Raw genomic sequence first — 15,062 nt, 5'->3', positions numbered from 1 at the left:
TCTGCTCTTTTGTTTTAAGGTTCTTTTTCGATCTACTCTGTTGTAAGGAGTTGATATGCATCTCATATTCCAGCTAGCTGAATTTGTCCTTAGCCATGTTACTCTATTGAAGAGGTTTTCCAGTGAGGTGTTCATTTCATCTACCAAGTTTTTCAGTCCTTTTATTTCAGTTGGAGTTTTCTCATTTATACTTGCATAGCCTCTTGATTTTTATTTGTAGTTAATTCAGTTTGTTCCATTCTTTCTCTGAGTTATCTGAGGATCCTCCATATTGCTTCTCTAAAGTCCTTATCAAAGAGGCTAAATATGTGATTTGCAATTTTCAGATCATCAGAGCTACCATTAATTCTCTATGCATGATGGAGGCTTGCATTGTTTTCCCATGGTCATGTTTGTGGTGTGGTGTTTTCTTTTTTTTTTATTTTTTAAAGCCAGTCAAATTGAGCAAGGGGGGGGTGTTTATATACCAACTTTTGTGATACTAATGTTAATAAGTTCTGATAAACCTCTGCCATCGGACCAACTGGTGTGGTGTTTTCTATATATTGTGCTGGGGTTCACTGACTTGGAATAGTGAGTGGCAGTGGAAGATAGAGGAGAAGAAGCCAGTATATTCTAGCTCTACCCTTCAGGGGCATTGTCAACTCAACTCTGTTTGATTTGATATGCTTTCCATGGGTTCTTTGGAGAAGTGTGGGGGTTTTGGGCCACAGGAAGGTGAGTCGGATGGCCTTGTCATTCACATGGCATGGGGTGGTGCAGGCTCCAAACTTCTGGGCCAGGGTTAGCTCATCTTCATTGATGTGCATTCTGCGTACTCTTCGTGTTGGTGTTGGACCAACATATTTTCTAATTAAATGAGTCAATAGATTTTTTCTATAGTTTAATTGGGCTTGATTTGATTTTATTGTTATAAAATAGTGTCATAAATTATGTCTGCAATGTAGATGTTACTTTCACCTTCAACTGAAATAAATAAGAATAACCCTGTCACAAACTAGAGCATGGCAGAAACCTAGCTTGAGAAAATAACTTGTATAAATGCATTAAGGTAAAAGAAATACTAGGACACATTAAGAAAATGAACAACATTTAGACAACGCTTTTTAGATCCATCAGAGAACTGAGGTCATAGGGTCAAACATTGTCTACTAAACTTGAGAGAAGGAAAGTCACAGAAAATAACCATTTATGGTCTCAAAAATTCAAACTGTGATAGCAGACTGCCACAGCTCAATGAAGGCAAGTTGAGTTGGGAATATAGGTAATGTGCTTCTTTTCACAAGACTGAGTCTGCAAAATACATGTAAGAGTTGCCAGCTTTATAGTTTCTAAGGGAAATAAATATTTCATGTTTTATCCTCATACTCTCTTCCTCATTTCTCTTGGGAAAAATCTGTTTATTAGATATCAGACACCCAATTGTCTGGAACAGGCATTGAGTGAAGTTAATCTGTGGCTAAATGGCTAAAACTATTTAAATTTCTTTTTCATGTTCCCTTTACTATTACAGCTCAGTGATTCCTCTACCTCCACAGCTCTAGAGCCCCCCCATCTTTTGTGTTCTATCTTTACTCATCTGCTGCCTCTTGCTATGAATTACTATAGTTTATTTATTAGAATATTGAAAAGTTACTTTTTATTGAAGAGGTGTGTATGACAGGATCGTTTGTAAAAGATATCAGGGGTAAGAATGGCAACTAATGGGGCTGGAACGGTGGTGCTAGGCATATGCCTTGTGTGTGGTAGCCTAGGACTGACCGCGGTTCAATCCCTCAGCATTCTATATGGTCCCCCAAACCAGAAGCGATTCCTGAGCGCATATCTGGGAGTAACCCCTGAGCATCATCGGATATGGCCCCCAAAAATCGAAAAAAAAACAGAGTTGCAACTAATAATGATTACACATTTTACATTTAGGGACAGAAATATCTTTTTTATTATTGTCTCTATTTCATTTGTCATTATGTGTTACATAAAAAAACTAATGAGCTGGATGATGTAGTTCAGTACTCCTGGAAAACAAGTCCATGTGATATTTGTGAAACACTTTAAAATATTAAATGCTAGATTATTGAAGAGCAAATAGTCCCATTATTTTAAATGATTCTTGACAAAAATAAAACTTACATGATAAACAAACAAACTTCAAGATAATATTAAAATTTATGTGCAACTAAAAGATGTTTCTCTTCAAACTAGGGGTTCATATCCTCACTATTTAAGCAAATAAAAGCATCGTCGACATTTCCCTCACTGTTTTAATTTCCTCATTTAGTGATGTGTTGAATGATCAAAAGAATACTACATATTAGAATATATGATTTATGCATAAAGCTCATGTAAGAATCATTATAAAAATGAGAATTTTAAAAAATGTATGTATTTTTTAATTTGGCAGTACTCAGGAATAATATGTGCTTATGCACTCAAAAATACACCTGGCCTGCTAGGATGATGATGATATGGGAAACCAGGTAAGGACGCTATAGGCTATACTATCTATTCAATCCCAGTAGAATTCTTAAAAACCCAAAAATATGTACCTCTTTAATTTCAGAACTAAACAATTCTCCAAAGAGTTGGAATTAATGTTTCATTAAAACTATATGAAAGTGTTGTATCAAAACATAATAAGTATTTCTATAATGTCAACTGAAAAGTAATTATGGTCTCAAATATTTCAATTATGTTTTATTGTTAGGATATAGATTTGTAAATTTATAATATCTAGTTTTATTTTTTATTTTAATCTATAGTATGCTTTGTATTAATACATAATCTTATAATTAGTTGATAATAATATTAATTTTATTCAGTAGCATAAGTTTTATCTTTGTAATTTGATATTTTATAACTTTTCCCATTATAAAATTATATTTTCCATTATAAAATATAAACATTCTCATGTTTTCTATTTTATCTGAAATAAATTTCCGGATTTTCTACTTTTGATATATTTAAAGGGTGTTTTGATCTAAATAATTATGAAGTAACTTAACTGTCTTTCTTTGTTACAAGTGTCTCTCAGTCTGTATAAATTTTTGGATTATTGTTCTTTATTCTTGGGGTTACACCTAGCTATAATTAGGAGATACTCCTTCTATTTTCAGTCATTGTTCAGAGGACCATATGATGACAGAATAGAATTCAACCTCAAACTATATAATGAATGCATCTGTTTCACTAAACTTTGTCTAGTTGGGCCCTTTTGAACTATTTTAAGGAATATATGGGGGGAAAATGCCCTCATCAGAACATTTGTTACATTTCTTTATATCTCCTCTTCAACCAGATACTCTCTCTTATTTTTGCCTAGTCCTAATTACCAGGATACACACCATCTCTATATGTTTCCACTTACATTCTTTTCTAACTAGTTTCCATTTGACCACAGGGAAGCTCTAATGTTATCTGAAAAACCTCAACTCTATATTTTTGTGTTTTTTTTTTTGGGTGGGGGCTACATAAGGTAATGCTCTGGTCTTAGTTCTGACTTTCTCAGGGATAATTTTTAGCTGGGCTCAGGAGAACATAGATGGTGCTGGGGATGAATCCTAGATCCACCACATGCAAAGCAAGCTCTCTAACTACTGTACATCTGTCCAACCACTTGAATTCATTTTTTTCTGGTAGCTGTTGACTTCCACTGCATTAAAGCCTCTATCAATTGACAACTCTTCCAAGTCTGTAGTTAACTCCATATATCTCTGGGATAAAAAAAATTGCCATTTCTCTTCAGATCAGGGGCAGTAATGAGTTATTTATTAGGTGCACTTGTTTCCTATCTTAGCCCTTCTAACACTTCTGCAAACCTTTTATCCACAAAGGTCACTCTTTTGGAAATATTAAGACAGGAAGCAAGCAAAGAAAATTGAAATAAACAAGTATAGAACCACAAAAAATTAAAGCCTAAGAAAATTAAGGGATTTGAATTGTTAAGTACTAAGTGAGGTCAGAGATTAATGGCATCAATAAATGCGGAACTGTTGCTTTGATCATTAATATTAGGGCTCATTGATTGTGTGATGTTCTTAATTGCAAATAATGCCAGAAAGAGGATTAGTGGCATGGGGAAATCAATAGATTGAATCAAGAGGATCAGTGGCATGGAAATTAGTAACATGGGAGAAAAAGTAGATTGAAGTAATAGGTTGAATTGAATATTCGAATAGTGCAGAATATATTCAGTAAATATCATTGTTTTAGAAACTTCACGTATAAACTTCTTACATTAGCTTCTGAATAATAGTCAACCCAATTGGTGAAAATATTTACTTATGTTGATAAACCTCTGCATATTTTCTCATCATTCTGAAAATTAAAAATATAACTATTACATATTAAGACAGTAGAAGAAAATTTATAATGTATTCCTTTAATATTATGCTTAAACCACTCAGTTATCAATTTGATTCAAAATATACCTAGAGGAAAATTTGAGTATTTCCTTTTTCTTCTACGTCTCCAAAATAGAAGCATGTCTTTAACACTCCTATGTTCTTTACTAGAATCAAAAATTATCCTGTACCATATCTCATGAAATTTTAATAGCAAAGTTCCTTAATATTTTAATAACAATCTATCAATATCTAGAAATCAAACAGCAGAATCCCATCTACACTAGAAGTGATAAATAAAATATAAATAAGTCAGCTAATGTATAAATGCATGCCAGAAGAGTTTAGCTTAATGGAGAGGCATAAGTCATTTTCAATATTTTCAAGAAGGAAGTTTTAGGGGTAACATCTTACTTTTTAAATTGTATCTGAGTCATGTAATTTTGGTAGTTTTCTGTATGAGATACCAGTTTTCTCTTCAAAATAAAGCACTAAAAATAAATTAAAATAAAGAACTTTTTATCCAGATCTCATGAAATACACAGAAAACCCTCAGTTCAGGCATAATTTTTTACTTCACACAATACCAGATCTTTTCAGGCATTTCCAGTTTCAAAGAAAAGCTATTACTATCTGCTTTTCTAAAATGAATATTGACTTTATATTAACAGCAATTAAAATGATCATCAGATTTTGTTATGAAGAAAACATCTGCCTTCAGGAAAGAATCATTTTCCATACTATTAAATTTGAGTACTGACTCAGAACATTGTGCCTCTCAGCCAAATCACAAACACCATGCCAATTTATAAAACCCAAGAGGGCACAGAATCCATAGGTGGAATCAGAGATGTGAAAATTATTTGATTAAAATCACACCAAGAGAGTTCTCAAGTTCTCGGAGGAAAATGAAATGTAATTGAAACAGAAAAATCTGCTTTGAATGATAAAAATAATTGGATCACAGTCAACGGTCTCATAATCTGTCTAACCATACCTGTCTATTTGATATTTCTAGATGTGTTGAACAATTGTGTCAAAATAGAAAGTGAAGGTTTCTTCAAAATTGTGATAAAAATTCTTTATGGAACTTTATTTTTTCTGTGACATATTATCATTTTACTATCTAATATAATGGAAAAGGTTATCCCAATTATCATAGAGTATAGGTAATGTCAATGGGAAAGACAGCAGGTTTTATATCTTTATCTATATCTTTATTTATAAAATTTATTTATATCTTTATTTATAAAATGAAAACAAAAACACTGCACCACATTATTTATTACAACACAGGGAAATTTTATTTTTCTTAGATCTATGTGTAAACTCACAATAGTGCTGAGCATTATGAGATATTTTTTACTGAGAATTTGTAACCTTGCTTTTATTCTCACTAGATGCTCTTCATGAGAAAGTGAGACGAGTGTTTGTCTTCTTTTATTCTTCTTAACAAACAAAAGCTTATCTTCTCTCTCTACATCTTTTGAAGGTGTGAAACTGTATGATAATTGTACAATAATTGAATTTTCTTCTTTTGGGTAACTATAGGTAACAATCCAGTTCATAAAATGAAGTTTGTCAATTATTGTAGCTAAAACTGTTCCATACAATTGACATTTAATTTAAACCATCATGAAATTTTAAATATTTTGTTTGCTATATTGAAAACAATTAGAAGTGAAGATAAATTTACAAGTAGCTTTATGTTAACTTGATAGATCAAAGTAATACCATTTCAAAATACAATTAATATAGTTATTATTAATAATTTGCTTATATTTTTCTTTGTATATAGTCTTTGAAAAATAATTTGTCCTCATATTCTTAGAAGATTTTATTCAAACTAAACATTTGTATGTTATTAGCTATATTGATCTATCTAATAACTATTGTAGTGCAAAATATGCCACTATAAAAAGAATTGAAAGAATTGGTGCTCTAGTTTCTGCAAAGGATAATGTTGTCTATGAGATTTGAGTTATACTCCCTATATCCTCTGTTATGTGGAAAATTGTAATGAGGAAAGACTTTATAAATGCTTGTGGAGGCCTGTGAACTCTATAATTAAATTTAAATATAAAATTTCTTAAATTTATTTTTGAATGCATTCACATATCTTGAGTGTTCACCTACATATAAACAGAACTTTTTATAAAGTTTCTAAGTATTGTTCTATTTGGTTCTCAAGTTAGTGTGACCAAAAGTGTTCTCTTTAATTCCCTGTTGAGAAAGAGCCACAATAAAACAAATAATAAAGAGTGCTTCTGAAAGCAGTTTGTTCAACATTTGAATTTTATTTTATAATAGTATTATTACTTTATATAACAATGTAAAGAAGTTGCTTGTTTAGAAATATAACTAGTTGGCATGCAATATTAATTAATATAGTACTAAGTAATTATTGAGTATTTATTGCCTACTCAGTATATCAATATCTCCAGAGAAGTAAGTTTTATACTAAACTAAATATATGAATTAGTTTTAATTTTGTACATTAATTTAAGACTTGGTGGGAAGTACCATTAACTTTTTGTAAGGAAAGCATGTGGAGCTTCTTTCACCTCTTAACTGGGGTATAATTGATTACATTTTAAGATATTAAAATAATACCTAAACCTTGTGCCAATGTAGTATATATTGTGAAATAAATTCTCTGATTCAGTTAGTTGAGTGGGATTGATTAATATAGTATACAATGATTCAGAAGATGAAGTGAATTAAACCATGTTTTATTTATATTACAATATAAATTTTCAGTGAATAAATACTTCAGAGATTCTATGTCTCTAAGAAGAATTTACATTTTGAGAGTTTGACAACACAAGAACTTCTCCAAATTCATATAATTATACAGATTCAGTTTACTATTTGCTTTTATAACTATGATAATCAGAAAGAGTGATGGCTCTTGAGTGCCAATGTTGTATAGAGAAATGAGAACAGATTTTGAACGATAATATTTTGATATACATCTTAACTCTGAGCACTTAGTTATGTACTTTTGGGAAAATCAATTTCTTCTTTTATTATATGGGAACATAATATTGTAAAGTAGTAGTCTGCACTCAGTCAACTCCAAAGACTCACTCTGTTCTCAAAGAAATTTAAACAAAGCCATGAAAAATTATGGGTACATTGGCCACTCAGTTTAGTGCTAGCAATCTAGGGAGGAAAGAGTAGGCAAAGGGCCTACTCTACTCTGTCAATGCCAGCCAGTTGCACCCACCATTCACATTTGCCATTTCTTGGATAGCTTTGCTTCACCACTCTTCTTGGTTATCTACAGAAAAACAAATCTGATCAAAATTCTAGGTGTGTTGGTATTTGGACTGATATCAGAAGGACTTCTCTTGGACTGAGAGCAGGAACCCACTTTTCTCTCACACTTCTTATACTTTCTCAAGACCTAGCAGAGGAAAACATGCCTCTCAAATGTCACAGTATCAGCAATATTGCTTGGAAATCCTGTAATATTCCATTTTCTTAAAAACTGCCTTACCTATAGGAAAACACCAGTTTATATGCCAATATGTATCATTGTGTATATAGATGCTAATTATGTTCAGAAATAAATGAAAAAAAAAAAGATTAGCTAACAACAAGAGCTTACTAAACTTTCTGACAATGTCTTAATGACCTTATTGGACATAAAATAATTTTAACAAGTTTTCTTGTCACTGTACTCTTTTATTTTTTTCTTTTTTCTTTTTATAATTTTACTCCCCACTTATCTGAAAATATAGTATTCTTAACTATGTCATTGATGTGATACATGATTTTCATATAAAGTAAAGTAAGTTAAAATATTTGAAGTCATTGTAATAGATAAAATTTTGATACTTACTATACTTAAGTTAAGCGAGCTTTGAACTATTACAAAATTTTTATTTATTCATTTATTTATATTTTGGTTTTGGGGTCACACCTGGCAGTGCTCAGGGGTTACTCCTGGCTCTATGCTCAGAAATCACTCCTGGCAGGGTTGGGGAATAGGGGTTCCAGGATTTGAACCACCACCCTTATAAAATGTTTAAAAGCAAGTACAATGGTGTATACTCATAGATACATATCTGCTATATGTAATAAGAGATGCCAGAACAAATAAAATATTTTATACTGTAATACAATCCTGTTTTACTTATTCTTTATTTCAAAGCAAAACGAGAGAAATTGGGTTTCATTTTAAGTTGATCAAAGTTTAAGGTTATTTGAGACAGGATAAAATACCGGGTGACTTATTTTAGTTGCCTCCATTCATTTTGACACCAATAAACAGAAAGTCAAAAAGGAAGGGCCTGCCCATGAAAATTTTCAGTAGAGATTAATTGTTTGGTTGTTGGAAAATACAGCTCAGTATTTTATGGCAGCTAAATCCATTTTGCCTTTCATCTGTGCATCTGTGAAAAAATACTGACAACATGGAAAATATTCTAAATCAAACATATGGGGTGCTGAAGATCACAGCCAAATCCAAAACATTTCTAACCAAACTGTTATTGAGAGAAAGTAGAAATTCCAAGACTGTTTTTTAATGCTAGATGGTTGTAATATATTCAGAGAATACTTTCCCTTAAATTGATTATTCTTTAAAATATTCATTTTTGTCTTGATTTTTTTTTGGGGGGGGTACAGCCATTGATGCTAATGGGGTTACTCTTGGCTATGTGCTCAGAAACCACTCCTGGCTTAGGGGACCTATATGGGATGCCTGGGGGATTAAACTAAGGTCTGTTCCAGATGAGTGCATGCAAGGCAAATGCCTTACTGCTTTCACCACAGCTTTGGCCCCTCTTTAAAATATTCTTAAAGAAGAAATAATGATGAAACATTTTTCTGATCTTTTTAAAGTATTTACAAGAAGACAATCTTTAATAAAAACACATAAAACATATACATATGTACATATTCACATTTAATTTTACAAATAATATATACTTAGGAGAATATTTAAACACAAGTTTAGATGTATGGATTCAAAATTAAATGAGACTTGCCAATACAATTCTAAAATAAGAATAGGCAACATTGTGGAATCTTATCACAGTTATTCATTTCTTATTTAATTTTTTGTTCTGTGCCCTCATGATATTAAGCCTAGATTTCATGATATTACGTCAATATCAGATTAAGTGCTCTGTTACAGTAACTGTTCATCAACTTCTGTACATACAAATCTGTTTTCATAGTTCATGATATGAAGATATTTTCTTGAGTTGTGCATGTGGAACAGAATAAGCAAAAGTAACAGATTGAATTCAAACAATTTTGAAATAAATCATTTGTAAATGAGCAATGACTTTATCTTTATTATGTCTGCAAAATAAGTTTCAAATTATTCAGCTTTTTTCTATCCTGGTGAATGCGGAATCTCACTTAGAGGCGACATTCCTCACAAGGTGTAATAATGCTGTGAAAAGTTTGTTAAAAACAAATATGTTCTGGTTTACCTTATTCCCATAGTTCTCAATTTAGTAATTTGTTATAGAAGACTGATTCTTTTTTGAACTAGTGGCTTAGTATAAATCATCGGATTACAGGGACCAACAAATTACATAATCACTTCTTACAATTATGTTATAATATATCTTTAAGATAGTCAGAGGAATTGTCACCTTTATGTATTTCTGAAAATATGTTTAATGTATAACTAGAATTACGACATTGACAATGCTTGGTAATTTTTTTTCCTTTTTCTTGGTTACTTTTTTTTGGTTTTTGGAGACACTAACAGAGATGCTCAAGGGATTACTCCTGGCTATGCTCTCAGAAATTGTTCCTGGCTTGGGGATTATATGGGATGTGGGGAAATCAAACTGAAGTCCGTCCTAGGGCTAGCTCAGGCAAGGCAGATGTCTCACTGCTTGTGCCACCATCTGGCCCCAATGCTGGTAATCTTATTACATGTATGTCCAGACATAGTTTTGACATCATATAGAAAATTACATTGTTGTTGGACACTCATCTATTGAGTAGCTAAAGAAACTGTGGTACATATATACAATAAAATACTATGCAGCTGTCAGGGAAAATGAAGTCATGAAATTTTCCTATACATGGATGGACATAGAAACTATTATGCTAAGTGAAATGTGTCAGAGGGAGAGAGATAGACACAGAATAGTCTCACTCTTCTTTGGTATTTAAGAAAAATAAAAGACAGTATGGTAATTATAATGCAGAGGCAATAGAGATGAGGTTTGAAAGGACCAGCCCATGATATGAAGCTTACTAGAAAGATTGGTGAATGCATTTAGAGAAATAACTATATCAACAACTATCATGATAATGGTAATGAGTGAGAGAAAAAGAATGCCTGTCTTGAATAGGCAGGGGATGGGGGAGGAGGGAGACAGGGGACAATGATGGTAGTAAGGTTGCACTGGTGAGTGTGAGTATACTTTTCTATGACTGACCCAGCTACAAACATGTTTATAATAATGATGTTTAAATAAAGATATTAATTAAATATATATGTGTTTCCATGGTGTAATGGTTAGCACTCTGGATTCTAATTAAATATAAAATAAATTAGAAAAAAGAGAAAATTGCATTATCTAATTTTATTTATTTATTTAATATAATTTTTATTTTAATTATAGTGGCTTACATATCATTCACAGTAATATTCCAGGTACATATTTACATTGAATCAGGGGAGTTCCCACCACCGAATTGTCCTCCCACAACCGCTCCCATTCTGCCTCTCATATCCTCCACTCTCCCCCCCTGGGGGTGCTAGAATGCGTGGTCCCTTCTGTGTCTAGTTTATTACTTAGTGGTCTTATAACTATTTGGTCTTGATGCCTCCGTTACCGCCCCCTCTAACTGGGAGGCAGGACTAGAAGGTTCAAGTTATGTGATTTTGTTTGAGGAAGAGAAAGATAATATAATGGGGTAAAAATCAACTACGCCGACTATGAACAGAGTCATTCTAGAGGCTCTCATCCTTGGTTTGAGGGACAAAGGGGAAAAGAAAAAGGTGAAACACCACAACAGTTCAAAAAAGGAATCAAATAAGATATCCAGTGAGCACTGCAGCAATAAAAATATGCACCACATAGTTGCCATGGTCTTGAGATAGGAACTATGACAAGGCACAAAGAGGAAGAAGAGAAAAGAAGAAAGAAAAAGTAAATATATAATTTTAAAAAATGGACAACTACTTCAATATCTACCCCAAAACAAAAAAATCAACAACTAGATAAAAAATAATAAAAAATAAAAAAATTAAAATTAAAAAAAAGAAAAAGAAGGATTATTTAGTGTTTTTTGTTTCTCCCTCTCCCCATAGGCACAATAAATATTGGGGTCATCTGAAATGGGAATCCCCTTGGCCTAAGAGATACAGGGTTTCTCTACCCTTGGAATGTATTGTCATGGGATTATCTATAGACTCCTTTCACGTTCATTTACTCTCCCCTTGGTGTTTTTGTGCCTTATGAAGACTTCTGCTCTGATCTGGATGTTAAAAACAGACCTCTAAATATAGAGGTCTCAGTCTGTTCACAGGTCAAGGAGTGGAACTTATGATGAAGACTTTCTTTGTGATTTTAGAAGTTCTGTTTCCTGATGTCATTTTAAATCTGTCTTCTGTGGTTAGTGTTCTTGGTCCTTGCACTGAAAATCAGATAGAGCCTGGGATATCGTCTTTCGTTATGTTTCCAGAAGACCCGTTCAGTTGCAATTGCCTCAGTCAGGACTCTGGAATTGGAGGTCATGATTGTTATGCAGGACGTAGACCAAACCCTAGACTAGGGCTTTCTTGTTGGTCCCAGAATACATACTGCCCGGTCATGGTTCTATCAGCCGGTCATCTGTAGATCACGTTCTTGGCTTTTGCACGGCCCATAGTGTGGTAAGTCTTCTGATTTTGTTTTATCATTAGTTGGTAATGTAGGATAACCTGTTCTTTTGTCCATTTGTTCCCAATTTCCTCGTTGTCAGGATATCATATTAGAACTGGCTCATGTTGGAAATCGAGTAGTATTCAGATTGTCCCAGATGGGCTTTGGTTCCTGTAGCTTTTGTGAAGAACTGTGTTGATTCTATGTCTGGCGTTCAGGATTCAAGTCTGGACGGTCAGTGTCTAATCTTCTGGCGTCTAAGATGGATCCATCCACATGAAATATTTTCAAGGTGGAAGATTCCCCTGTATTGTAAATAAGTATGAGTTCTTATCCCTAGTAGATAAGAGCTTGTTTATATACGTGGGATTTCCCCTTTTTTAGTGTGCCTTTGCAGGAAGAAATGGTGCTTCATTATATTGCCAGTGATTTGGGGTTGAAAAGAACAGAGAAACAAGTCACACACCCAAAGAACATAAAAATAGAAATAAAAAATATATATTTGCTCACATATGTATAGTGAAAAATGATTGTAAGTAAAATAAAATAAAAAATAAAGAGGTAGTGTTATACAGGTCTTATACTTATGATGGAAGTATAGGTTTCCCCATTGCCTTTTGAGATTTTCTTGTGGGGTGTGGGTTCCCAGGCACCTTTTCATCGCACACCCTGCCCTTCCTGAGATTGGTAAAAGATTTGAGGGGGGGTCTTGTGTAAAGTTCTTGCATTGTGAGTCCTTTTAGGGCTAAGTACGGTATCCAGCAACAGTCCACGTTAGGATAAGTTGGTAGGGAGAGCCACACAGCATGAGTCAGTAGGGGTGTTGGTTGTCTTTCCTGCCGGGGACGAGGTGTGGGATTGAATGGATGTCCCTTTGCTCAGGTGCTGGGTACTGGTTTGTTGGGGTAGGAGGTCAGTCTTGATGCCTAGTAGATTAAGAACTGAGGGTGAAGAGTTTTAATAAATTGGAAAATCTGGATGGGATTGAGGGGGTGAAGGGGTAGTCAGATTCCTGGAAGGGGCAGAAAGGAAGAAAGGGGAAAATAATATTAAATAGGAAAAAAAAAAAGGAAGAGGGAGTAGTGAGAAGAGAGGAGGAGGAGCATGTCATTTTGCTTGAATATGTTCGATGAGTAGACCCCGTAGTATAAGTCTGCAGGTCACCGTTGCTGCTTCGGTGGTCTGGCTGGTCACATGCTTCAGGTCCTAAAAGAAGATCTAAAGATGTCCAATAAACACATGAAAACATGTTAACCTTCACTCATCATTAGGAAAATCCAAATCAAGACAACAATGAGGTACCACCTTACACCAGTGAGGTGGCTCACATCAAAAATAATAGAAACAATCTCTGTTGGCGGGGTTGTGGTATGAAAGGTACTCTCATCAACTGCTGGTGGGAATGCCCCCTAGTCCAACTCCTACGGACAAAAGTCTGGAGAATGCTCAAGGAACTCAGAATTGAGCTGCCATTTGACCCAGCAATTGCTCTCCTGGGTATCTACCCCTAGTCAGAAGGACATCATTCATCCCAAAATATGTGTACACCCCACTATTTATCGCAGCACTCAGTATAATAGCCAAGTCTTGGAACCAACCTCGATGCCCAACAACAGATGAGTGGATCATTAAGATGTGGTATTATACACAATGGAATACTACATGGCAGTAAGAAATGATTCAATCACAGACTTTGCAGCAACATTGATGGACCTAAAACATATTATGTTAAACGAAGTAAGTCAGAAGATGAAAGATAAACACAGAATGATAGCCCTATTCTGAAGCACCTAGAAACTACACCATATGTACAACTAATATTCAAAGATCAAATAACAGGACTTAGCAGGGTAGAAACTCCAAACACTGTAATACCACATATACACTGGGCAGAAGTGCCCAAAACACATGAAAGAGGAATATCATAAACTCTCGACCACACATTAAACCATGAAGAAACCATCAACTGCAGAAACAGCAGTGGAGAGTGAACAAGTATGTAATCAGCCCGTTACTGCAAAGGCTCATAATAATCTCTTAGGGATCTTATACAAGGTTACAGGTAAAGAATATCACGGGAAATCACTGACTACAACCGAAGTATTTCAAAATAATAAGTGTTAATGCCTTAAGCTTAATATATTTAAAGTAACCTCTCAGCTTTTCTGTCCACAGGCGTTCTTGGATACAAAGGATGGACAACCTAAGATGGTATCACACGAGATGCCATACCCAGGTTGCATTGCAAAATTGTCTGGGCATTATCTAATTTTACATTTGGCATTGTTTAGATGGACATTGTGAGTGATTCCATTCTATGTCAAGATGTGGTCAAGTGTTACATAAGATTTAAACTAACTTGGGACTGGAGAGATAGCATGGAGGTAAGGCATTTGCCTTTCATGCAGAAGGTCATCGATTCAAATCCCGGCATCCCATATGGTCCCTTGTGCCTGCCAGGAGCAATTTCTGAGCATGGAGCCAGGAGTAACCCCTGAGCACTACAAGGTGTGACCCAAAAACAACAACGACAACAACAACAACAAATTAAACTAACTTAGTTCCTCTACCATGCAAGATAGGGTTTGGAAATACTTGTTTTAAGAAAAGCTGCTCAAGGTTTTGAGTCATCGAGGCATATCTGAATTCAGTATTTGGTTATAAGGTGTTTTCTTTTGAGTAACTTTTAATACTTTTTTAAAGTAATGTGCTTTCCATTAGAGCATGTTCCCTGGTGCCTGTTAAGGATAAACTATTTGTCATTGAGACTATTATCAGTCCCAAATTACTTAAGTGATAAGTAATGCATGGGTGAAATGACAAAGTCTTTATTCTCAAGTTAAAGCAAAAATATAGTATTAAAATATAATAATAT

Source organism: Suncus etruscus, chromosome 16 (assembly GCF_024139225.1).
Source record: "Suncus etruscus isolate mSunEtr1 chromosome 16, mSunEtr1.pri.cur, whole genome shotgun sequence".
NCBI classification, from domain to species: Eukaryota; Metazoa; Chordata; class Mammalia; order Eulipotyphla; family Soricidae; genus Suncus; species Suncus etruscus.
This window is presented reverse-complemented; position numbering follows the sequence as displayed.